This window comes from Oreochromis aureus, linkage group 2, assembly GCF_013358895.1.
Source record: "Oreochromis aureus strain Israel breed Guangdong linkage group 2, ZZ_aureus, whole genome shotgun sequence".
Taxonomy (NCBI): domain Eukaryota; kingdom Metazoa; phylum Chordata; class Actinopteri; order Cichliformes; family Cichlidae; genus Oreochromis; species Oreochromis aureus.
This window is the reverse complement of record NC_052943.1, coordinates 33,789,119-33,815,464: the sequence shown is the minus strand read 5'-3', so window position 1 is coordinate 33,815,464 and position 26,346 is coordinate 33,789,119. Positions and strand designations below refer to the sequence as shown.

The following is a 26,346-nucleotide window of genomic DNA, read 5'->3' as shown; positions in this document are numbered from 1 at the left end:
GTGGGGGGAACCACGGTACAAATAACACCCCCACAAACATTTGACTTTTCTCATCCTGCCGAATGGCCAAAGTGGATCAGAAGGTTCGAAAGATTTCGCATTGCAACCGCTCTTGATAACAAATCAGAGTATCACGTTAACTCACTCCTGTACGCTATGGGAGATGCTGCTGATGACGTTTTGGCAGTTTTACCATTGAGCGATGCAGATAAAAAGAAATATGCAACTGTCAAAGAGGCATTTGACAAACATTATGTAGGAAAACACAACGTAATTTTTGAAAGAGCACAGTTTAACTCCAGACGGCAACAGGATGGTGAAAGTACAGAGTTGTTCATCACTGCTGTGCACAAACTTGCAGAAAATTGTGCATTTGGAGCACTCAAAGACGAACTCATAAGGGACAGAATTGTGGTTGGCATAAAAGACAAAAGACTGTCCGAGCAGCTGCAAATGGACTCAGAGTTGACTCTTGCTAAAGCCATTGAGAAAGTTAGGCAGAGGGAAACGGTAAAGAAACAACAATCAATACTTCACAGCAGCACGGCAGTGGAGAAAATACTGAACATGGACACAATACGGACAAATACAAAACGTGGGAAAACGCAGACGTGGCAGAAGAAAGAACAAAAGCCAATCAAGTAAAGTGAAAAGGAATGTGGCCGCTGTGGTCGCAAGAACAAACACTCATTGAAAGAATGTCCAGCCAAAGAGGTACAGTGTCGAAAGTGTCAGAAGAAAGGACACTTTGCTGTGGTCTGTCGCAGTAGTGAAACTGCAGCGCTACGCGAAGTGACAGAAAATCAAGATACAGACAGCGAGGATTGTGTGTTCTTGGGAGAAGTAGGGACTGAGAGGTCACAGCCCTGGGTGCAAAAGGTCAAGTTAAATGGGGAAAATGTATATTTTAAACTCGACACAGGGGCGGATTTTACGTCTATTCCAGAGGGTTTGTGCAGTCCAGACAGAGATGGTAAGCTGCAGAGACCCAGAAAGAAGTTACTAGGGCCAGGCAGTAGCCCACTCAATGTTAAAGGCTGCTTCGAGGCACAGCTAGCAGTGAAAGGGCGCAGTGTTTCTCAAGACGTCTACCTTGTGTCAGGTCTAGTACAGCCACTACTAAGCAGGGCAGCGTGTGAGGCTCTGGGTCTTGTGTACAGAGTAAGCACAGTAACGAAATCGGTGACAGATTTCAGGTCAGGATACCCAGATGTTTTTAAAGGTTTAGGCATGCTGAAGGAGTCTTACCACATTGAGTTAGAGCAAGGAGCTGTACCAATAGCCTTATCCGCCCCAAGACGTGTTCCTCTTCCCCTCAGAGATGCAGTGAGAAACGAGCTGCACAGAATGGAAGAAATGGGAGTTATTTCCAAAGTCACTGAGCCTACAGAGTGGTGTTCAGGCATGGTAGTGATCCCCAGACCAGCAGGAAAGCCACCCAGAATATGTGTGGACTTCACACCCCTGAACACAATAGTCAAAAGAGAAAGGCACATCCTCCCAGCAGTAGATCAAACACTTGCGATGATGAAAGATGCTAAAGTGTTCACAAAGCTCGACGCCTGGTCTGGATTCTGGCAAATTCCGCTCACGCCAGAGTCGAGGCCGCTCACTACTTTCATCACACCTTTTGGAAGGTTTCAGTTCAACCGCCTTCCTTCTGGCATTGCATCGGCGCCGGAACATTTCCAAAGGCGAATGTCACAAATGCTGGAAGATTTTGAAGGTGTGATTTGTCACAGCGACGATGTGCTTGTATATGGCAGAGACAGACAAGAGCATGACCAGAGGTTGCACTGTGTGCTCCAAAAGTTTCAGAAGGAAGGTCTCACTCTGAATGAGAAGTGTGAGTTTGCTAAAAGTCAAATAATCTTTGTGGCACACAAGGTGTCAGCAAAAGGCATTGAGGCTGATCCCAACAATTCAATTCAATTCAATTCAATTTTATTTATATAGCGCCAAATCACAACAAAAGTCGCCTCAAGGCGCTTTATATTGTACAGTAGATAGCACAATAATAAATACAGAGAAAAACCCAACAATCATATGACCCCCTATGAGCAAGCACTTTGGCGACAGTGGGAAGGAAAAACTCCCTTTTAACAGGAAGAAACCTCCGGCAGAACCAGGCTCAGGGAGGGGCAGCCATCTGCTGCGACCGGTTGGGGTGAAAGAAGAAAAACAGGATAAAGACATGATGTGGAAGAGAGACAGAGGTTAATAACAGATATGATTCGATGCAGAGAGGTCTATTAACACATAGTGAGTGAGAAAGGTGACTGGAAGGAAAAACTCAATGCATCATGGGAATCCCCGGCAGCTCACGTCTATTGCAGCATAACTAAGGGAGGATTCAGGGTCACCTGGTCCAGCCCTAACTATATGCTTTAGCAAAAGGAAAGTTTTAAGCCTAATCTTGAAAGTAGAGATAGTGTCTGTCTCTCGAATCCAAACTGGAAGCTGGTTCCACAGAAGAGGGGCCTGAAAACTGAAGGCTCTGCCTCCCATTCTACTTTTAAATACTCTAGGAACAACAAGTAGGCCTGCAGAGCGAGAGCGAAGTGCTCTAATAGGGTGATATGGTACTACAAGGTCATTAAGATAAGATGGGGCCTGATTATTTAAGACCTTGTATGTGAGGAGCAGGATTTTGAATTCAATTCTGGATTTAACAGGAAGCCAATGAAGGAAGCCAAAACAGGAGAAATATGCTCTCTTTCTAGTCCCTGTCAGTACCCTTGCTGCAGCATTTTGGATCAGCTGAAGGCTTTTCAGTGAGTTTTAGGACATCCTGATAATAATGAATTACAGTAGTCCAGCCTGGAAGTAATAAATGCATGAACTAGTTTTTCAGCATCACTCTGAGACAGGATATTTCTAATTTTAGAGATGTTGCGCAAATGGAAGAAAGCAGTCTTACATATTTGTTTAATATGTGCATTGAAGGACATGTCCTGGTCAAAATGACTCAAGGTTCCTCACAGTGTTACTGGAGGCCAAGGTAATGCCATCCACAGTAAGAATCTGCTTAGATACCATATTTCTAAGATTTTCAGGGCCGAGTACAATAACCTCAGTTTGATCTGAATTAAGAAGCAGAAAGTTAGCGGCCATCCAGGTCTTTATGTCTTTAAGACATTCCTGCAGTTTAACTAATTGGTGTGTGTTACCTGGCTTCATGGACAGATAGAGCTGCGTGTCATCTGCATAGCAGTGAAAATTTATGCTATGTCTTCTAATGATGCTGCCTAAGGAAGCATGTATAATGTAAATAGAATTGGTCCTAGCACTGAACCCTGTGGAACACCATAATTGACCTTAGTGTGTGAAGAGGACTCTCCATTTACTTGAACAAATTGGAGTCTATTAGATAGATATGATACAAACCACTGCAGTGCAGTACCTGTAATACCTACAGCATGTTCTAATCGCTCTAATAGGATATTATGATCAACAGTATCGAACGCTGCACTGAGGTCTAGCAGGACAAGCACAGAGATGAGTCCACTGTCAGAGGCCATAAGAAGATCATTTGTAACCTTCACTAAAGCTGTTTCTGTGCTGTGATGAGCTCTGAAACCTGACTGAAACGCTTCAAATAAGCCATTCCTCTGCAGATGATCTGTTAGCTGTTTGACAACTACTCTTTCAAGGATTTTTGATATAAAAGGAAGGTTGGAGATTGGCCTATAATTAGCTAAGACAGCTGGGTCTAGAGATGCTTTTTGAGTAAAGGTTTAACTACAGCCACCTTGAAGGCCTGTGGTACATAGCCGATTATTAGAGATAGGTTGATCATATTTAAGATTGAAGCATTAATTAATGGCAGGACTTCTTTGAGCAGTTTTGTAGGAATGGGGTCTAAAAGACACGTTGATGGTTTGGAGGAATTAATTATTGAAGTTAACTCAGAAAGATCAATTGGAGAAAAGAGTCTAACTTAACATTGATGGTACTAAAAGTAGCTGTAGATAATATTACATCTGTGGGATGATTATTGGTAATTTTTCTCTAATGATAAAAATTTTATTTGTGAAGAAGTTCATGAAGTCATTACTAGTTAACGTTAAAGGGATTGTTGGCTCAGTAGAGCTCTGACTTTTTGTCAGCCTGGCTACAGTGCTGAAGGGAAACCTGGGGTTGTTCTTATTTTCTTCAATCAGTGACGAATAGTAAGATGTTCTGGCTTTGCGGAGGGCTTTCTTATAAAGTAGCAAACTATTTCTCCAGGCTAAATGATGATCCTCTAAATTTGTGACACGCCATTTCCTCTCCAGCTTACGAGTTATCTGCTTTAGGCTACGTGTTTGAGAATTATACCACGGAGTCAGGTACTTCGGATTTGAGGCCTTAGTTTTCACAGGAGCTACAGTATCCAGAGTCGTACGTAGTGAGGAGGTAAAATTATTAACAAGATAATCGACCTCTGTTGGAGTAGTGTTCAGATAGCTGCTCTGCAAGGTAACAGCAATCCAGCAGCTGCCACAGCCTCAGAGTGTGGAAGATGTGCGCCGTCTCATGGGCATGGCCAACTATCTTGCCAAGTTCATGCCACGACTAGCCACAATCACCACACCATTAAAGGAACTGCTAAAAGACAGAAACGAGTGGATGTGGGCGGAGCCACAGGAAACAGCGTTTCAGAGACTAAAAGGGATATTAAGCTCTCCAGAAGTGCTCGCTCAGTACTCCAACTCAGCAGATACACGAGTCGCTGCAGATGCATCGTCATACGGTATCGGGGCTGTTCTCACCCAGAAACAGTCTGACAACTCCTGGCGACCAGTCACATATATCTCAAGAGGTCTCACAGACACAGAGAAATGCTACACGCAGATAGAAGAGGAGGCGCTCACTGTAACATGGGCATGTGAACGACTGTCATCTTACCTCATGGGCCTACAGTTCACTCTAATCACAGATCACAAACCCCTGGTCCCTCTTCTCAGCACTAGAGGCTTGGACGACCTACCTCCACGCATCCTCAGGCTGCTGCACTTTACTTTCACCATTGTCCATGTTCCAGGGAAGAACCTTGTCACCGAGGTCTTCTTATGAAAGGGGAGAGACTTGTGATACCACCTCAAATGAGAGCAGAGTTTTTGTCACGTTTGCATGAAGGCCACCAGGGCGTTTCAAAATGCAGGGCCAGAGCAAAAGAGTCGATGTGGTGGCCGGGCATCTCAACTCAAATACGTCAGATGGTAGACAGGTGCGAAACATGTCAAAAGCATAGGTTACAGTGCCGTGAACTAGAGCTGGGCGATATATCGATTTTTAAAAAAATATCGATATATTTTTATACGAGATATAAGATGTGACAATATCCTTTATACCGCTATAGTCTATGTTACGTTATAATTATAGTTGCGGAGCCGCAAGTTTGCCTCTCTTTCGTCCACTTTTGTCTCTACACAACGTTACTCGACCTCGCCTCTCCTTCACTGAACACAACTCCCCCTCCTCCCCCATCGCTTCACCTGCAGGCAGCGACAAGATGGACACGGCAAATCTCCGTTAATGAGTTACTGCGCATCGCCCCATGCGTGGGGCTGGACGGCGTCAACGTGTTAACGAGCTAGCCACGCTAACGAGCTAACCATGCTAACGCCATGCACGGCCTGAAATCCTTTCATTTTCTCAAAAGTTGACTGCGTGCCTTTTGTATGAATTCTGGTTGTGCTTGATGACCACGAACCGATTTTATGTGATACACAGCGCTCAGCAATCTGTCAAAAAATGTTTTAGTCCGACTTTGCTAAGCTACGGAGCTGCACCGCTTGATGGATTGTTGGAGCATTACGGCTACCGAGGAGCCTCGCGGAGTGATACATACTGTGCTTCAACGTAATATTACCGTATTGTGTGTGTATAAGGACCATAAATGGCTCCTGTTCAGAGACATGGTTACGAAGCGGATTTCAAACTCCAGGCTGTCAGTCACGCAGTAGAAGTTGGGAACAGAGCAGCTGTGAAATCTGTCTATGTTATTATGCTCAGCGTCTTTTAGTTTACATTTTGACTGCACAATTGTGAGCTCTTTATTATGCACAAAACAACATAGTTTTCTTTTATTTATAGAGCATCATTATTTAATAAATGCTCATAATTTATTTTTGAGTAGTTTTTTTTCATGTACATCTATGCTGTATGTTAATAAAAGTGCCTGTGTGACATCTGGGACACAGCTTTGACTAAGAACTCTCTTTTTGTTCTTACTTTATGGCTTTAAAAAAATATCGAGATATATATCTTATAGCGCCATCCAGCTAAAAAATATCGAGATATGAATTTTGGGTCATATCGCCCAGCTCTACCGTGAACCAATGTTGGCAACTCCTGTTCCTGACCGCCCATGGCAAAAAGTCGGCATGGATCTGTTCGAGTGGTCAAAGAAGCATTTCCTGCTGATTATTGATTTTTTTCTCAAGGTACATTAAGATAGCTGAACTGAGACACACAACAGCAGAGGTCACTATTAATGCTTTAAAAGAGGCCTTTGCAAGACATGGAGTTGCAGAGACTGTGGTATCGGATAACGGGCCGCAATTTTCATCAGAACAGTTCAAGCACTTTGCCAAAGAGTACCAGTTCATACATGAAACGAGCAGCCCTAGGTACCCCCAAGCCAATGGGGAGGCAGAACACGCTGTGCGTACCATTAAAGACTTGTGGGAAAAGGACTGTGACTACAACAGAGCACTGCTAGTGTACATGGCCATCCCACTGGAACATGGGCTCTCGCCGGCGCAGTTGCTTATGGGGCGACACCTGCGTACCTCACTGCCACAAGCTGCGGCAAAGCTGGTGCCAAAGTGGCCCGACTTACAGGCTTTTCGCAATAAAGATGAGGAGGGGAGGCGTGAGCAGGCAAAACACTACAACCGCAGACAGAGTCAGACCGCTTCCGGAACTATCGTCAGGACAGAAAGTGTGGATTACCACTGAAGGAACTACTGGAGCAGTAGTTGGACCTACCAATGCTCCCAGATCTTATGTGGTAGAGACAGACAGGGGTTTTCTGAGGAGAAATAGGAGCCACCTCAGACCAACAGGGACTATAACCAGATCTGGTAGACCCCTGAAAGACTGGATGTGTAATTCTCTGAAGTTATCCATTCATGCCCTATTTAATGAGGGGTTAGGCTGTTAGAGATGTTTACAATAATGTGTTTCGTTTAAATGTAAGTGAACAAATGAAGGATGTGTATGTTACGGGCCCCAGGAATGGTGCCACAATAACAAAGATGAAATCCCTGCAAATACAGGTAAAGTTCAGGAGCAATGAAGACACAGCGCACTCGGTTTGCCTCTCAGATTGCATGTCTTATTCAAGTTTCAATAAACATGAACAACATTAACAACATCCATGTGCGCATGACTTTTTCAGTCCCAGTGTCCATATCTGTCCATTTCCCAAAGTCACAAGTAGAAAAATAAATGCATTCACACTCTACACTTTCCACTATTTTACATGTGCTTAATGTGATCGCTCAGTGAAAGCAAAACACAAGTACATACGTTCTTGCTTAAGCAATTGAAAGTCACTGTAATCTACAGTGAATCTACAGCAATATTCAACTGTATCTAAAGCAAACAACACTCTTATCTGGTTGAAGTTAAAGTGGACAACTGTACCGGTTCTGAATACTGAAATTGAGCAAAAATAAACACACATCATTTACAGCACACTGAAGATGAAACTCACTTTTGCATAACATGGGCAACTTCCTTCTACTTCACATGTCATTAACACTCACATATTAAACAGCTTTATACTTTTCAAACATCAATGACACTTAAGCAATAAAACATCTTTGTATCATAAACTTTATATAAAATAGTAAAGTGTGCGGGAGTACCAACCTTCATAATGAAAAGAAAATAAATCTATATGCATGACCTTCCTGCAAGACAATGCTCTGGGCGCTACAACCCACAGTACAAAAACATTACCGTGACGTTTCTGCTAGCGCCTGCGCAGCCTGACCCCGCTGTCTCACACTGATGCGGGTCAAACGCGGGGCTGTGCCCACAAGTGTTACAGGTACTGTCTTACTTCTTTACAACTTAGCATGGAGATGAAACATTGCTAAGTAACAAACAGTGGTAGTATTTTTTACCAAGTACTAACCTGCAAATACAGGTAAAGTTCAGGAGCAATGAAGACACAGCGCACTCGGTTTGCCTCTCAGATTGCATCTGAATAGTGGGCGGAAGTCCATCCCCCTAAAGCAACTGGGGTGCACCTGCCTTGAAATAATAGTTCCACCTGAGGTGTTGCTCCATTTTTTCTCTCCTTCTGTACAGTCCATGTGACAAAATAATATACTGCATAAATTGGTCATGTTACCAAAGTCATTTTGAATATTCATAGTCACAGAAAATAACAAATAAACAAATTAAATAAATTAAATTAGATGATTAACACAAAAGTGGCCATGCATTTTGGGTGTGCCACACACTCCCCTACAAACAAAAGTGGCTCCCGACACTTGCAATTAACAGTCCAAACTTACATTAACTCTGAATCAAGTTTCAACTCTTCAATTATACATGTATAATTTTCACGTTTGATGATGCTCCGCATTTCTGTTCTTGTGAGCTGTTTGAGTCATTATGAAGTATGTCTGTAGCGTTAGACTACTGTTCTCATAAGACTGTGTGGGGGGGAACTTCCGGGTTACGAAGTAAAGCTGGTGAACATCACCCGAAAGCGCTGCGTCCAGTGTCATCATTTATACGCATATGTGTCTTTATTTTACAGGTGGGTGAGAACCAGATGTAGGGTGGTGGCGATGGCGTCATCTGCTGACCGGTTGGTGTGATCGGCAAACTGGCTTGGCTTAAATTGCCTCCTGACAAGCCTGTCGAATCCCTTTATCATGATGGGGATGAGTGTGTCACACAGTAGAAATTTGTATTTATCTTTTATATTGGTTTTATTCAGATTTTTAGTGTTTATTTATGAGTGTAGTTTTTATTTGCATGATTTTATTCTGTCGTTTTAATTCACTGTGAATTGGCTGTGCATGGGACAAATTAGCTGATAGGGATCACCTGCATAGGCATCGGTGTGTCCAGAGGTGGCCTATCAGCTGTCTAAAGACCTATTAAAGGAAGCTAGCTGAGCACTGGAGGAGAGAGGCCCCAGACATGAAGAGGAACGCAAGAAGGCCAGGTGAAAAAGAAGGACCCCGGCATGCGTAACATGGTGACCCAGTTCCAACAGCTAGAAGGGCGACAGCGGGAGATGCTGCGTGCAATCGACCACCAGGCAGAGGTGTACGTCTGCCTGCATACGTGAGTAACGCTTTCCCCACTGTCGTATGCCGGGTGCAGCCGTTTTGGGAAAGGGTTGCCATGGCCATAAGCCAGGGCCTCTTCCGGGACAATTGTTCTGGCCCCTATTTGTGTATTTACAGGGCGCTGATGCAAGGGGAGCCATGGTGGCATCGCACGAATGACAGAAGAATGCATGCATGCAGAATGAGAGCTGTCCTTCTAACCCTCTGGTAAAAGATTTTATAAATCTTATCGAAGCTTTAATTTTTTATAATTTATAATGACTCCCATGCAAGAGCAAGGACACAATCTAGATCTGGTTATATCTTGTGATATTCCTGTTTTTAATGTTGAAATATCTGATACAATCTTCTTCGATCACATGCCTGTTTTATTCAACATATCTTTACCCTGTCATAATGCCAAGCCGTGTGCCAAGGCACATCATCGCTGTTTAATTAACTTGTCATTAAGCCCGAGTCAGCATCTTATCCCACTGATGTGCTTCCATCTTTCCTTTTTAATGATTCTGGGAGACTATTGGAACAAACATTTAAGATATAACTTATAGAAATCTCACCTCTGGTGTTGTACTACTTATAGAGACTGGAGTAGCCAGAGATTGAACCACCAACCTCCCAATTAGCAGATGAACTGCTCTACCTTCTCAGGTACAGCCACCCACAATAGAGACAGACAGCAGTGTCTTTGTCTTTTTTTCATACTTCATGCCTTAGTGGCCCCACCACCACCAACTAAGGCTACGTCCACACTAGCCCGGATAGATTTGAAAATGGCATTTTCGTCCAGAAATCCTCCATGTCCACACTAGCGTTTTCAGTCGTTTTCACAGAGTTGCGCATGCACATTGAAACGGCTGAAAACGCTTACGTTCCAGTACTGCACATGCATGAAACACAAGACGATTCAACCTGCCTTATTTACTGTCCGGCTCTTTGAAATGTCGCGGCAAAATGTCGAGGAAAAGCACCGGGATTTTTAAATGGACTGACAATGAGGTGGAGTTGTTGCTGCGAGTAACACAAAAGTACAAAGTTGCAAAAGCAAATGACAGTTAAAGAATTTGAAGAAAAGCTATCTGAAGCATGTATAAACTGATATTAATCTTTAATAGGGCTGTCAAAACTGAGAGCAAACAAAACAACTGGTGTATGATGCCCTCCGCTATCTCGGTTTAATTGGTCACATGACTGCATCATATGACTAACATGCGTCATTGTTTTTTAAAAATCTCAGTTTTTGCTGTCCACACTGCGACGCAAAAGCACCGTTTTCAAATGTATGCGTTTTCAAGAGCGTTTTGAATACGCTGCATTTTCCTTGAGCGAAAACGGCATCTCAGTGTGGATGGGAGGCCAAAACAGAGAGAAAACAATGCTTTTTCAAACAAAAAAGTATTAGTGTGGATGTAGCGCAAGGCAAACACACAGCCACAGCTGTAGGGCTCCAGCTCCCAGGAAGATACCTGCAGTCCCCAAGACCACCCCATGCCACCTCAAAGGCACATAGGCAGACAAAGCTGTATCTGTATCTGACCATTCTATATAAACTACTTTGATCTAAAAATTAAGTAATACACAAACTTTATTATTTGGAAGATCCTTTGGGGCTTCAAAGAATTCAGACATTAAAAGAGGTGAATTGTTAGAAAACTTTCTTTATAAAGTGAGATACAGAGAACAGTGAGTTTCACACGTCTATTCACCAAGTTTATGTAAGTGCTCACTGGGGGTTGGGGGGGTTTCTGCCAAGTCTTTTTATACATCTTTTACTTATGTGAACCAATCCACACTCATCCATGGGACAGACGTGACCTACCTGCATATTCCTTCAAAGAATACAGTTTAGTTAAATGGCGTTCTACAGCATAATGCCAATAGTAAGCATAGGGCTGGCAAGGGCAGTGAACCCTTCTAATGCTTGGGTAACTGTTCCATCAGGTGCAGTGTTATTAGGGATAAATATTCAACAGGTAGCTTTGAACATTCTACATACTCCACCCCTTTCTGCCAAAGCCAATCTAGTCTCCTAAGCCATCACAGAAGTTGCATGCAGTTGTTCAGAAAGCCCCTTCACAGCATCCCAGGTGTGATTTAGCAATTTTTGTTGGTTGTGGTAGAGATAATGGATCCAATCTCCATTTTTAATCAATGTTATGGTCACCAAAAAATGGCTGATTCAAACCCCACAGCTATTTGACTTCTAGTTTCATATTTGTTGGGCACTCCTCACTGAACACCAGTTATGTCCACAAACACACCTCCAGAGCCTAGGGATATTAACTCACGTTTTTTGTTTTTTCTTTATGGCTTTGGTTAGTTGCTTAAAGTCCGAGAAGGTGAACATTTTAAAAGGCAAAACTGGTGCACAGGTTCCTTTCCAATCAGGAAGGAGTTTAACTTTCAGCCTTCAATCCCCACAAATTCATCACACATTAGCCCTTCCAGTGGTATGGTTAACAAATGTTGAGATTTAAATATATATTCTTAATGCTTATTTGCTGATTAGATTGTTTTATGAGACTTGACCAGGTCACAGGCAGACAGGAACTTCATGTTTTTGTAGTATATTAGGAGCAGACACAGAGTGAAACTAAGTTCAGACAGGTTGCCCTGGCAACAGACTTTAGAAAGAGGAAGTTATTGCAAGCTGCACAGGAAGTTTCAGTGCACAGGCATATTAATAAATCAGACACAAAAAGAGGAACTAAGTAAACTGAGTGCGTGACGTGCAGCGGAACAATATATATAACCATGCTGGCTTCTAATGATTTCAGATTTGAGCTTTTGCTCAGACTGTGTGCTCAGTCTTCATATCCCGGAATATGTAAAATTAAAGATCATTTTTGAGTTAGACCACTTTGAGCCGTGTTTTTCTTGGCCGTTAAAGAATACAAAGAACTGGATTTAATACAAACCAGTCATTGTGGTAAGGGCTAGTGGCTTGTGTAATGTAATAGGTCATGTTAAACCAGTCGCGCAGGTCCCCACCTTGCCTATTCCCATAAAAACAGGTGTAATTCCCCGGGTAGAATTTAACATTGGGAGGGACTTGTGGTTTTACAGGTGGGTACAGATAACACAGAGCTTTACAGGTATCATTCAGGGGCAGCAAAGTGATTCTGAACAGCATACATACTGGGCTAACTGAGTTATTCTCTAATGTTGGTTAAAATGGTGATGTGACTACTGTTGGTCTAGTAAAAGCATGTCACACACCTACAGACATTATCTTAGTCCAAAACATCCAATCTAACCCCTCATTTTTGTCTGTGTAGCTGTTTCTATCTCTAATACCTCCTTAGTATGTGTATGTTTAGGGTTGTTACTGCATTGGAGTGTTTGTTTGAGGTGCAGATGTAGAGTCTGTGCCAGTCAAAGTACTGCTGTATTAACCAATGTCAGTGGGTCTGATGCCTAATGCCTAATGGCTAAAGCTCTGAATCACTGAGCTCTTTATTTTTCAGAGATATTATGATCTTATGTTCTTGGCCTCTTCTATTAACAGTAGTGAGGTCACCCTTTATTATGTGTCTCAACATGTACCCCAAATCATGGCCTGTATTGGCCACTATGAGATCCAATACGTCACAATAACATCTGGCTGACTTTTGACACCACCCCAGATGTTCAGGAGGAATGTACTTCTCATCCTGCACCCAGTCTCTGTAGTTGTGACCATCATTTCTTAATCCCTCCCTATTCCTCCCTAACCAGGGGTCCCGTTTTGGACATCGTCACTGGTGTTGAGACCATCGCTCCCTATTGGATGCAGCCAGATTTGTAGCCAGACTTTCCAGTCCCCCTTTAGGCCATGTCAACACTAATACTTTTTCGCATCTGTTTCTCTCCATTTTGGCCTCCTGTCCACACTGAGACGGCGTTTTCGGTCAAGGAAAATGCAGCGTTTTGAAAACGCTCTCCAAAGCGCATACATTTGAAAACACCGTTTTCGCGTCGCACTGTGGACAGCAAACCCGAAAACAATGACACATTTTAGTCATGTGATGCAGTCATGTGACCAATTAAACTAAGATGGTGGAGGGCATTACACATCAGTTGTTTTGTTTGCTCTCAATTTTGACAGCCCTATTAAAGATTAATATCAGTTTGTACATGCTCCAGATTTTCTTCAAATTCTTTAATTCTCACTCGCTTTTAATAATAATAATAATAATAAATTTTATTTGAAAGCGCCTTTCAAAACACTCAAGGTCACTGTACACAGTAGAGTAAAAAGCAAGATAAAAGCAAGGAGTTTACACAATCATAAAAGCATAAGACATAAACAAATTTAAAATACTCGAATGGAGAGGTTATGTGGGATAAGCTATTTTGAACAAGTGGGTTTTGAGTTGGGACTTAAAGAGAGAGAAAGAGCAGCTGGAAGCCCTGCTCCCCATGGTGACAAGACGGGGGGGGGGGACAGAGAGTGAAAGGGAAGAAGAAGATCTCAGACAACGAGATGGGGCGGTGATGTTAACCAGATCAGAGAGATATGGAGGAGAGAGATGATGAATAGCTTTAAATGTGTACAAGAGTATTTTGAAATTGATACGATATTTGACCAGGACGTAATGAAGCTGCTAATCAATCCGGGAAGTAACAAGGCTATGGACAAGAATGGCAGTGGCATGTGGGGTGAGAAAAGGACGGAGACGATTAATGTTGCGCAATTGAAAATATGCAGACCGAGTAACATTATTAATGTGTGAATTGAAAGATAGAGTACTGTCGAGGATGACACCGAAGCTTTTCACAGAGGACGAAACGGAGACCAGCGAGTTATAGATAGTAATAGAGAAACTGTTGGTTCTGGATAATGTTGATTTAGTGCCTACCAAGAGGAGCTCGGATTTATTACTATTGAGTTTGAGAAAATTAGAAGAGAACCATGAATTTAGTTCAGCTAAGCAGAGGGTGAGGGAAGATGGGGGAAGAGCAGAATGAGGTTTAGTGGACAGATAAAGCTGGGTGTCATCGGCATAACAGTGAAAATGGATATTGTATTTACGGAGAATGTGTCCAAGTGGTAGAAGGTAGATAATGAAAAGAAGGGGCCCCAGGACAGATCCCTGGGGCACGCCAGTGGTCAGAGGAAAGGGCTGAGAAGTAAAGGATTTGAGTTGAATGAACTGAGTGCGATCAGACAGGTATGATTTAAACCAGGCTAGTGGAGTATGGGAGAGACCAATGGAGGCTAGCCTACTGAGAAGAATGGAGTGAGAAATAGTGTCGAAGGCAGCGCTCAGATCGAGGAAAATAAGAATGGAAAGTAAGCCGGAGTCAGCTTCCATAAGAAGATCATTGGTTATTTTTATAAGTGCTGTTTCAGTGCTATGGGAGGGGCGAAAACCAGACTGGAACTGTTCATACAGATTATTATTAGTTAAATGTGAGTGGAGTTGTGTGGCAACTATTTTCTCAAGAATTTTAGAAAGGAATGGTAGATTGGAAATAGGACGAAAATTCTCAAAATTATTAAATTCAATTCAATTCAATTTTATTTATATAGCCCCAAATCACAACAAAAGTCGCCTCAAGGCGCTTTATATTGTACAGTAGATAGGACAATAATAAATACAGAGAAAAACCCAACAATCATATGACCCCCTATGAGTAAGCACTTTGGCGACAGTGGGAAGGAAAAACTCCCTTTTAACAGGAAGAAACCTGTTAAAAGGGGCGGGGCCATCTGCTGTGACCGGTTGGGGTGAAAGAAGGAAAACAGGATAAAGACATGCTGTGGAAGAGAGACAGAGATTAATAACAGATATGATTCGATGCAGAGAGGTCTATTAACACATAGTGAGTGAGAAAGGTGACTGGAAAGGAAAAACTCAATGCATCATGGGAATCCCCGGCAGCCTACGTCTATTGCAGCATAACTAAGGGAGGATTCAGGGTCACCTGGTCCAGCCCTAACTATATGCTTTAGCAAAAAGGAAAGTTTTAAGCCTAATCTTGAAAGTAGAGATAGTGTCTGTCTCCTGAATCCAAACTGGAAGCTGGTTCCACAGAAGAGGGGCCTGAAAACTGAAGGCTCTGCCTCCCATTCTACTTTTAAATACTCTAGGAACAACAAATAAGCCTGCAGAGCGAGAATGAAGTGCTCTAATAGGGTGATATGGTACCACAAGGTCATTAAGATAAGATGGGGCCTGATTATTTAAGACCTTGTATGTGAGGAGCAGGATTTTGAATCCAATTCTGGATTTAACAGGAAGCCAATGAAGGGAAGCCAAAACAGGAGAAATATGCTCTCTCTTTCTAGTCCCTGTCAGGACTCTTGCTGCAGCATTTTGGATCAGCTGAAGACTTTTCAGTGAGTTTTTAGGACATCCTGATAATAAAGAATTACAGTAGTCCAGCCTGGAAGTAATAAATGCATGAACTAGTTTTTCAGCATCACTCTGAGACAGGATATTTCTAATTTTAGAGATGTTGCGCAAATGGAAGAAAGCAGTCTTACACATTTGTTTAATATGTGCGTTGAAGGACATGTCCTGGTCAAAAATGACTCCAAGGTTCCTCACAGTGTTACTGGAGGCCAAGGTAATGCCATCCAGAGTAAGAATCTGGTTAGATACCATATTTCTAAGATTTTCAGGGCCGAGTACAATAACCTCAGTTTTATCTGAATTAAGAAGCAGAAAGTTAGCGGCCATCCAGGTCTTTATGTCTTTAAGACATTCCTGCAGTTTAACTAATTGGTGTGTGTTACCTGGCTTCATGGATAGATAGAGCTGCGTGTCATCTGCATAGCAGTGAAAATTTATGCTATGTCTTCTAATGATGCTGCCTAAGGGAAGCATGTATAATGTAAACAGAATTGGTCCTAGCACTGAACCCTGTGGAACACCATAATTGACTTTAGTGTGTGAAGAGGACTCTCCATTTACATGCACAAATTGGAGTCTATTAGATAGATATGATACAAACCACTGCAGTGCAGTACCTGTAATACCTACAGCATGTTCTAATCGCTCTAATAGGATATTATGGTCAACAGTATCGAACGCTGCACTGAGGTCTAGCAGGACAAGCACAGAGATGAGTCCACTGTCAGAGGCCATAAGAAGATCATTTGTAACCTTCACTAAAGCTGTTTCTGTGCTGTGATGAGCTCTGAAACCTGACTGAAACTCTTCAAATAAGCCATTCCTCTGCAGATGATCTGTTAGCTGTTTGACAACTACTCTTTCAAGGATGTTTGATATGAAAGGAAGGTTGGAGATTGGCCTATAATTAGCTAAGACAGCTGGGTCTAGAGATGCTTTTTAAGTAAAGGTTTAACTACAGCCACCTTGAAGGCCTGTGGTACATAGCCGATTATTAGAGATAGGTTGATCATATTTAAGATTGAAGAATTAATTAATGGCAGGACTTCTTTGAGCAGTTTTGTAGGAATGGGGGCCTTTCTTCAACTTTGAAACACCACCACAAGAGACTTTAGAGCCAAGTCGTGTTAAACCCCAATCAAGTTTAGCAATAACTGGATCAGAATGGCCATCCCAGAATTGAGATCTAGACCAGTTTTTTTTAATATTGGGGTGATGGCGGCAATTTTGAGGGAAGCAGGAACAGTTCCAGTGGTAAGTAAAGAGCAGATGATAGCAGATATGAGGGGAAGCAAAGAAGGTAGACGTGCCTTAACCAAAACTGTAGGAATGGGGTCTAGCTGACAAGTAGAAGGTTTTGACTTACAGATGAAATCTGAAATATCAGTAACCGAGGGGAGCTGGAAAGCAGAAAAACAGTGTGATGGGAGAGGAATTACACAGGAAGAGCTAAATGGAACATCGGAAATCAGGTCTTGGTGTATTTTGTGAATTTTCTCGATGAAAAATAACATTAAAGAGTCACAGAAGGAAGACGAGTAAAGGTGAGCAGGTAAAAAATCTGGTGACCTGAAAGAAGAGTTGAACAGTGAAAACAATATCTTGGTTGAGTCATCATTTGAACAGATAATGGTGGAGTAGTAAGCAGATTTTGTTTGATTAATACACTCCTTATAATACATAATATGATTATTAAACATTTCCTTGTGGATATTCAGACCAGTTTTCTTATAAAGGCGCTCAAGTCGTCGTCCTTTTGCTTTCAGGAGCCTGAGTTCAGCTGCGAACCAGGGTGCTGACTGAGAGAATGATACAGATTTGGTTTTGAGTGGGGCAACAGAGTTTAGAATACTACTGAGACTAGAGTTATAATAGGAAACTAAGTCATCTTGGGTGAGCAGGTTATGAAAATGCAAATGACTAGAGAAAGCAAAAGAAAGAGTATCAGGATTGATTTTCTTAATATTCCGAAAAGAAATGGTACAAAGGTTCTTGGTTATAGAAAAGGCCATTTTGATATTGAAAGAAAGAAGCAAGTGGTCAGAAATTAGCAGTTCATCAGCTTTGCAGTTAAAAGGAGTAAGTCCAGAGCAACAAACTAGGTCCAAAGTATGGCCCTTAGTATGAGTAGGAAAGTTTATATGTTGTTTAAAGCTAAAACTATCGAGGCAGGATGAGAAGTCTTTGGTGAGAGGATGATCACTGTTATCCATATGAATATTAAAGTCTCCCAGGAGTATTATATTAGGGGAAACAGTAGCTATGTGAGTCAACAGATCAACAAAGTCACTTGTGAAGACAGAATTAGACTTTGGAGGGCGGTAAATAACAGCTATGACAGTTGGAACAGGTCCTGACAGTTGACAAACAATGGATTCAAAGGAACTGTAGACAGGTACAGATAACAGAGTGACTTTCCAGTTCTCGCGATAGATTACCGCGAGACCTCCACCACGGCCGGACTTACGAGGTTGGCAGGTGTAAACAAACCCCGGGGGGGTGGGGTCGTTGAGCGGCGAAAAGTCATTGGGCTGTTGCCACGTCTCGGTCAAACAGAAAAAGTCAAACTTACGATCTGTGAGTAGATCCCGAATTAGATGACCCTTGCTCGTAAGCGAGCGGATGTTAAGGAGGCTGAAGTTGACAACGGTGTTGTCAGACTGGTCAGAGGTGTTAGCCAACCTGGGCAGGCTGGCTAAAACACTGTGGTCAGCAGCCCTGTCGGAGTTCTGTGGAGGACGGCGAGAGCCCCGGTGAATGTACTTTCGGCGAGGGAGGAAGGCGATGTCTGTGTGGAGATGAAGCGCAGCCGGCGGTGGAGAAGCCAGGTGAAAGCGGAGACGGAGAAGCTCGTCAGCTGAGTATTGGTGAAATCCAGCACTAGGTCGGTAAGTCAATGACATAAAAATCCAGACCCACACGAGCAAAATGCAGAACCTGCCAGACCACATCACGCACAGTCTGGTAGTCCAAACAGTCAGGTGTACGGTTCCGAGGAAGACAACGGCCAAAACAAACAGGCAGATGAACTAGACCCAAAAAACTCAGGCACTTGCAAAATTCGCTGGATCGCCAGTAGTATCAGTAGAAGACAAGGTTTAAAATTTGTTAAGATGTATCAAAGAATATATGAATAAAAGATAAAAAGATAAAAAGATAAAAGATAAAAAGATACCGGTGAGTAGCGGCAGCAAGTCGCGCCAGCGTTCACTTAACCGGAAGTATTTCACCTTTTGCAACTTTGTACTTTTGTGTTACTCACAGCAACTACTCCACCTCATTGTTAGTCCATTTAAAAAACTCGGTGCTTTTCCTCAACATTTTGCCGCAACATTTCAAAGAGCCGGAAAGTAAACAAGCGGCAGACAGAAATGAGGCAGGTCGAATCGTCTTGTGTTTCACGCATGCACAGTACTGGAACGTAAGCGTTTTCAGTCGTTTCAATGCAGATGTACAACTCTGTGAAAACGATAGTGTGGACGTGGAGCGTTTTCAGACAAAAACACCATTTTCAAATTTATTCAGGCTAGTGTGGACGTAGCCTTAGTTGGAGGTAACTATCCCTAATTTACAGACTGCTCTTGGGGAAGTGTGAGACTATGCTATGTGTCGGGCAGGTTTACAGTGTGTTAGATGTATCCAGATTTTTCACTATTTTTAAAACAGAGTGTGGAGAGCAGTACCTGATATGGGCCTTCCCACCAGGGTTGTGATCATGTTTTTCTCCTTATCACTTTGACCCAGTCTCCAGGCTTCACCAGTTCGCCTCCTGTGTGTTGTTGTTCGGAGGAAAAATGTTAGCTGCAGTTATTTCTTTGTTTTATCTCATAAAATGGAAGGTTTGTGCTTCCACTTCTTCGTCCTCCCTGGAGAACAGCTGTATTACTTCAAATGGTGTTAAACCACTAACACTTGGTGTTATGTGTCGGTTTCTTTGTTTCCATCATAGTTTTTCGTAATCTGGATTTCAATACTCTGTTATGAGTAAGTGTGCATGTGTCCACCAGCACGCAGCCTGTTGAGGTGAATATGCAACTGGTTTTATGCATGGGAGTGCTACCACCTATTCTGAGAAGAGGTCAATGATAACTAACAGTACCTCTGTCCCTGACATCTATATAGCTCTATAAAATCCATATATGTGTTGAAATGGTTCTAACTCAGGGAACAGCACTGTCCCCATTTCTCTTCACCATCTATATAGTCGACTTAAAGCACATCACATAAACTTGTTTTCTCCAGAAGTTCTGATGATACGACCATTATCTGGAGAGTGGAGATGGGACAAAAAGAGGAATACAGAGGTCTGATTGACCGCTTCATCACCTGCAGCTGAATGTGGCCAAAACAAAGCTGTTGGTGGTGGATTTTGGCAGGAAGAAATCCCCACCCACCCCTGTCTGCATTGGTGGGACCAATATGGAAATAGTCACATCCTACAAGTGGGAGTCCAACTAGATGACAAGCTGGAGTGGTCTGCCAACACAGACGTTGCCTGCAAAAAGTGTCCTTCAACTTAGTCAGCAGGCTATTGCATCTGTTTTATCAGTACTGCAAGCACTCTCCTTTTTGCTGTGGTGTGCTGGGGTTCAGGCATCAAGGCAGAGGATGCAAACAGACTAAATAAACTCATCAGGAAGGTCGAGTCTGTTTTCAGCATGAAGCTCACCACCCTCAGTGACAGATTTCTGGCAAAACTGCTAGCACTGTCACTATATATGCAAAGTATACTTACACACTTGTACACTTAGAATATCTGTAATATCCCAGAAACATAAATGTTAATATTTGTGTCTTTTTATGTATATATTTATTTATATCTCTATTTCTATGCTTCATTTTATACAATCACTTTGTTGTCTGTTGTATGTATGCAGCTATGACGACTACATTTCCCTCTAGGATTGATAAAGTTTCTCTGATTCAAATTTTTTTATCCTCCCTTGTACAACTTTGGCCCTCTAGTTTTGGTATAACCATATATCATCATGTCTTTATTCTCTCTCTTATCTGTCTGTTTTACATTTGTATAGTTGTAATTGTATAATTTGTAGGTTTAGATTTGTTTTTATTGTTAAATCCTGCTACCAGGGAGTTGCTTCTAATTTCATTGAACATTTGAGGTTTAATGACAATAAAAGGATTCTGATTCTAATCTCCTCTCTAACATTTCTCCACATACTCTCCACTCCTCAGCCCTGAACCCTATTTTTTCTCGCCTCTCTTTGTCTCTTTTCTCTTTTGACTGCCAACTTGACTTACTTGGGGATGCTTCTTTCTTAAACCCTCCACTCTTTTCCCAATAACTCAATACTTTCAATTTACTGTCCTCCTCTCTAATCTACCCCTCCATTCATCGTGTGCTTCGTGTCATTATCTCTCCCTATCGTCCTCCACCTTCTGTCCTCATCTTGCTGTCAGCTTGTCTGAAGGATGGATTCAAGGATTCTCTTTCAGGAACTCTTATACTGTATGTTCACACTGTTGAATGTGTTTGTGTGTGTGAGAGGGAAAGAGAGTGTTGTCTATTCTTTTTAGTAAAGTTGAGCTCAGCGGGTATCCTTTGACAACATGCAGGATTAAAACTGAGAACTGGCATATTTACAGTTTTTCTCAATTGCTGTAGTGCAGTTCTCACAGCAGAAAGTGTAGCGATGTTTATGGATGACTGCTTGATGACGCACCCCTCTCGCAACCCTGAGTAAGGTACAATCAACAGCCACATTCATTAACAGTAGCTCCCCCAATGATCTATGCAATTTGAAATTTGCTAGGACTTACTTTAGCGGCCTGGAAAGTAGGCCTCAGGGATCTGTTAATATTAAAGGCTAGAATAACATAAAATAACCTAAAATAAAAAAGGTGGCTGTTAATGTTCATACACAACTTTTAACTTTACATATAAAAAGAACCAAAAAAGGCAATGTCCAATTTGGCAAGGGAAAAGCAAACAGCTCAGTCAGTTAATAATAATCACATAATCAAATCATTTTAATCATTGAGGACAGCCAATGATTTTTCCAGACAGGCTGCTCTCCACTGAGGAGCAGCAGCAGCAGCTTCCAGTCAATCTCTGTTGGAAATGTAAAATTGAGGCAGGGACTTTCCTACACTGTTTTTGGCAATGTGCCTTTATAGCTCCCTTTTGGAAGGAAGTCGTCACACTTTTAAAAGGTTGGTCAGGATTAGAAGTGCCCTTAACTTCTGAATTGTGCTTGTTAGGAGACCGTTCTTATATTCCAAGAATTCATAATAATATTCTTACGGTTGTTACGGACTGGTAACTGCATCGAGGATTATCCTTAGGCACTGGAAGACTACAGTACGTCCTGAGCTGAAAGACTGGATCAGAGCAATGGCAGAGACTGCCTCCTATGAGTCCATGCTGAATAAACTTAAAAATGATACAGAAGACAGAGATGAACATTGGGACTACTTTTGGAGCTATCTGAAGCAAACAGGAAATCATGACCATATTATCATAATCTGAAGGACTATTAACTGTGACCACTGGTCCAAATGTTACTTTACCGTCAATTTTATTTGCCCATTTCTGTGTTTCTTCTCTTGGAACCCACGGTTAGTTAATTTCTCTTTTCTTTCTTTCAGACTTGTAAGGGACAAACACAAGAACACACCCCTGCACACCAGCAGTTTTCTTGTGTTTTTTGTTTGGGTTTTTTTTTTCTCCTTCTTATACAGGTTTAAGTATATGTTGCAAAATCAATAAAAAACTTAAAATTCATTTTCTCTGTACCAAATTATCCAACTTATATCCATGATAGAATGTGAATGCAAAGTATTATTAGATATTTTTGCAAAGCTGGTTTTGGCAAACTAGTTTCGTTCAAAAAGTCACAGCAGTTAAGCCAATAAATCAAAGCAAATTTATAAATAAAGGTAAAAATGACGGGAGGGGAAAGCATGAAAAAGTGAAAAAGAAATAACTTCAGTGGAATGGGGTCAGAAAGCTGGAAAGAGAAAAACACAAAATGCACAGAGAGAGCGAGAGAAAGACAGAGACAATAAAGAAGACATGGAGGGAGCCAGAGGATGAATCAACAGGAATGAATGGGAGCACAGGGGGAGAAATAACCAGGTGAGGAGGGGAGGTATGGATACAGAAAGGGCAGAAGAAGAATGATTGAGGATGAAGGTGATAGCAGTGTGTGTGTGTGTGTGTGTATGTGTGTGTCTGAGTGTGGTGGCAACAAGGGGATGATGGTGGGGGAGGGGGCCTGAGGAGCCAACGGCGATGAGAACATTATGGCTGGATAATGAAGAGGTTCCACGCTGTCAGCCAACACCATTCACCCTGCATGGCTCTGACCCCAAAGTGTCAACAAGCTAAACGACCAAGCAGCAACGCATTACTGCATGTATACACACTCAAAAACACACATGGATGCACACACATGTGGACAGACAGATAGACAGACAAACAGATAAATAGAAATATTTGTGTGACTCTGCAAAATTACACACAAATACCCAAAATACATGGGCACATGTACACTGAGTGAATCAGAGCCCACTGTAGTAATGACTTCCACAGTCGGCTCTGCATGAATGTGTGTGTATGTTGTATAACCTAATAACAGATACTGATTCACTCAACACACAGCAAAAAGCCAGCTTGTTGTTGTTTGTACAGTAAATATAATATTCTTTATTGCTCTTCAGAACAGTAAAATTCAATATAGCAGCAGACGTGTTTTATAAATTTCTGTTCATACATCACATGATGACACAACACAGTCAGGGGAAAAAATACAGCTTAGACTGACTAAAGCCTGCCTTCAGCAGTCACTGTTCCTATATCTCTCTTTGTCTCTCTCTAGATTGTCTCTCTGTGTCTCTCTACCCTACCAAAATGGTGATTTATCACACATTAGAACACAGGCATCTTTCCTCCATTTATTATTTTCTTCCTTCGTTTCTGGATGCAAAGCCCTGTGAACACAAAGACTTTCAAAGGGACCAATAAACCAGGGCACCGACTTCTTAGATTTGGTCCTTAATTAAATGTTCTTAGTGGACAACCAAACCTTTTGCCCGACCCGGTTGGAAGAGGCCAACACTTCTCAATGATCAGCCAGCCGCTTGTTCTGCTCCACGGTCCAGGGGAGAGCGGCTCTGGTGGCTCGCCATGCCTGGCGGCAGCACCGTGTGTAATGCTAAATGGATAGCACTGCCAGCTCACCCTCTGTGTTGGAGAGAGGAGGAGGTTGGTACCCCAGTGATGCTTCGAATGGCGAGACCCTAGTAGGTACTCCACCCATGCCAACTGGTCCCTTCAAGTGGTTTGGTTGGAGGAGGTGACACACCGAAGAACAGCTTCCAGTCCTTGGTTGGCCCACTCTGCCTGACCATTCGTCTGAAGGTAAAACCCTGAAGATAGACTCGCGCCCCAGCTCAGAGCAGAACTCCTTCCAAACTTGTGGTATGGTATTGCCAGCTATAGCTACTGACAGTCAGTGTATTTTTTTTTCGTGCTTTATTGGCTACAGATGAAAACTGACAACCCAGATTCAGAAGCATTAACCAGAAATCTGGCATCCACTTGAGAAGATAACATCAGGAAAAAAAGATAAAAAAAGATAATAATTTTAAAAGTTCCAATGTGATATTTACTTTTCTAATAGCCAAAATGTAGCTGTTAAACTGACTTGTATATATGCAGTCACCTAGGTATGAGGTTTATATCGGGTATGTGTTGGAAGTTCTCATAATGAGTTTCAGAGCATAAGTCTGCCGTCACAACTAGGTATGACATGCGTGACACAAAAGGACCCGACACACATACCGGTGGAAGCTGGTGAATGTTTTACTGTTTTCTTTTCACTTTTTGTTGCAGGAGAAGGCAGCTTTCCCGCTGCCTTCTCCTGATCAGCACACACTGCACCTCTCCAATCAGGTCCTGACATCCAACTCAAATAGGACAGGCATGATTAGATGACAGATAACACCAGTGTTGGTCAGTCTCCCCTGACACCACAACCTGAACCCACTGCTCCACCCCTCCCATGCAGGAGGAAGGGACACCACTCGGTTATGGCCATCCTCCTGATGTATTCCTGGATGTTTGTTGTCTCATCCTGGTCACTGGGCCTGACACTCACCAATCCTTGGCCTCCTTCCTTTCACTTGGCGTACAGTCTCAGGGTGCTGGATTTGGGGCGAAACCCTCCATGCACGGTCAGCAGCTTCCTCTTCTTGATGTCAGTAGCTTCTATCACCTCGTTTGACCAGCTTATTATCCCAGCAGGCTAATCAATCTGTATGACATTCCGATGTCATTGCTCTAGATCCTTGTGGTGTGTATCAGTAAATCAAGGTCTTTTGGACTCCTTGCATAGAGCTTGGTGTCAACCAAGCTGACAGTTGCTCCATTCTGTGGTTGGTATCCGTAGCAGTCTTGTCAGTGATCTAACTGAGGGGGTTCAAGTGTATTCAGAACAGCAGTGGGGACAGAGCATCTACTTGGTAAATCCTGTACTTGAGGGTGACTTGTGCTGTTGGCTTGAAGTTGGCCTGTAGGGTTGTTCGACACATCCCCACTGAGTTCTTGATGAAGGCTCTATGGGTCTTTGATGAGCTTGTACAGTTCTAGGCATTCCAGGATCCATGTGTGGGGCATTGAGTCATAGGCTTTCTTTTAGTCAATTCAGGCAGTCCACAGTCTCATGAGCGACTGCTCTATCTACCAGTAGTTGGTGTTTCACCCCTCTGGTTTTCCTGCAATTTCCTTTCTGTGCCCAGTACATTTGCAAATGTACTGTGTATAAGCCGTCACAGTCATGTTTGGAAGGGAAATATGAGAGGAGGGCGGGAGTGGGGGGTTCTGAACACCCAAGCCCTGGTGTGGAGTGGCAGGATGTAGTGGAGGATTGTTTGATAGCTAAGGGAGGTAAGAGTGGTGCTGTGTGCAGAAGGATAACAGGGGGTCCAGTGTTGAAACTGGTCAAAAATAGATTCGCGTGATTGGCTCTGTCCAGGCTGACCCCCTGCTGCCGCTAATTTCTTTGAGGACGGTGAGTAGCTGCATCCCTCTCCGCATTTCAGACATGTCTAAAGAGACCTGAATAGCTGTTCACTGACATTCCCATCCAACCTGACTGACCTTGAGAGGATTTGCAGAAAAGAATGACTGAAAATACTCAAGTATAGGTGTGCAAACTTTGTTGCATTATAACCAAAACGACATTTTCAAAAAACAATTATCACACTTTGCCTGAAGAGGCTTTGCTGGATATCTTTATGACTCATAATCTTAAATGTCTAGAGTCAAATGCTTTCAAAAAGTTCTGTTTTTATTCTAATACCTAATAATTAAAAACTAAAAAGTAAAGAAAAAAGTTTGTTTTTTTTCACAAGAACACAGCTCTTGTAAAACCAGATTAAAAAATTAAATGTTCTTTATTTTCATGTAATTCTTATGTAATATATATATATAAACACACACAAACACTCACACACACACACACACACACACACACAGACATAGATAGATAGATAGATAGATAGATAGATAGATAGATAGATAGATAGATAGATAGATAGATAGATAGATAGATAGATAGACAGACAGAGGTGTATTTATGTTAATGAGGTAGGTTTAATAAGTGACATCACTGTCCCTTTAAAGTCCTTATAAACCGTTTGTTTTGACCTTGTAAACCACATACAGGGAGTGCAGA

General features: G+C 42.3%; 1 long non-coding RNA gene across 2 annotated transcripts; it reads left to right on the top strand.

The window, feature by feature from the left end:
- Window positions 1–7,660: 7,660 nt before the first annotated feature.
- Window positions 7,661–20,781, top strand: LOC120441084. 2 transcript variants are annotated; one of them, XR_005613759.1, is made up of 4 exons: window positions 7,661–8,047; window positions 8,768–9,303; window positions 9,426–9,515; window positions 19,889–20,781. It is a non-coding gene; the product is annotated as an uncharacterized LOC120441084 (long non-coding RNA). The 2 variants fall into 2 exon arrangements; XR_005613758.1 differs by having other exon boundaries at window positions 8,768–9,515.
- The last annotated feature ends 5,565 nt before the right edge of the window (window positions 20,782–26,346 follow it).